This window comes from Fonticula alba (genome assembly GCF_000388065.1).
Source record: "Fonticula alba strain ATCC 38817 unplaced genomic scaffold supercont2.7, whole genome shotgun sequence".
Taxonomy (NCBI): domain Eukaryota; order Rotosphaerida; family Fonticulaceae; genus Fonticula; species Fonticula alba.
The window spans coordinates 227,906-228,830 of record NW_009242977.1 but is presented as its reverse complement, the minus strand read 5'-3'; the positions used below and the strand labels follow the sequence as shown (position 1 = coordinate 228,830).

General features: G+C 72.8%; 1 non-coding gene across 1 annotated transcript; it reads right to left on the bottom strand.

Annotated features, from left to right (window-relative positions):
• Positions 1 to 537: 537 nt before the first annotated feature.
• H696_04242 lies at positions 538 to 608 on the bottom strand. The gene has a single exon. It is a non-coding gene; the product is annotated as a tRNA-Gly (tRNA).
• Between the last annotated feature and the right edge of the window lie 317 nt (positions 609 to 925).

Sequence of the window (925 nt, the reverse complement as noted above, 5' to 3'; positions counted from 1 at the left end):
GGCCCGGCTGGCCGAGAACTCGCAGAGGGGGGGGGGGGGCGCAGGCGGGTGCGAGCACCGGGGTGCGCCCATGCCGACCGGGCTGGCCCGCGCCGTTCCTTCGCCCCGTCCGCCGGCGAGCACCCCCGGGGGAAGAGACGGGGAGGGGGCAAACAACGAAAGAGGGGAGAGAGGGGAGGAGGGGGGGGGGGGGGGCGGATGGCACACGCCGGGAGTGGCAGGCCCGGCCACCGCCCCGCGCCTTCAGACGCACGCCGCCCACACGGAGGAGAGGAGCATGCCGTGCGTGCGTCGCGCGCACACCGCACCAGCCCCGTCAGGAGCCGAGGGAGATCGTGCGTCGGTGGCGAGCGAGCCGACAACGGAAGATGGCGTTCGTGGGCGCGCGCGCGCGCGAGGCAGTCCACGCCCGTGCGCTCTGCCCCCCGGCCCGAGGCCGCCCATGCGCCTCAGCCGGAGATCGAATCGGCGGGTGATATGCGCACGTGGCGAGTCGAAGACCACGTGCACCGTGCGTAGCCGGGACAAAAGAGAGACTGCGTCGACCGGGAATCGAACCCGGGTCTACCGCGTGGCAGGCGGCAATTCTACCACTAAACCATCGACGCTTGTTGGGTCCCCGGCCAATTGGCCATTTATTCTTTCCCCCGGTCTTCGCTCGTCCCAGGGGGGGGCACATTCCTGACCCTACCAGCCAGGGGGGCCGGCCGGCCCCGGCGCGCCTCCCTCCCGCGCCGTACGCCCGGACGTGGGAACCCGCCCGTGTCCCCGTCGCGTGTGTGCGACCCGGGGACAGCCCCCTCGCGCATGCCCCTCTCGGGCGGCGTCCACGGGTTGGGCTCTCGTCCCTCAGCCGAGCCTGGCGTCGGGGCGCACATACCACGCGTATGCGCTGTATGTGCCCCGTCGGGAAGGGCCTCTGGAA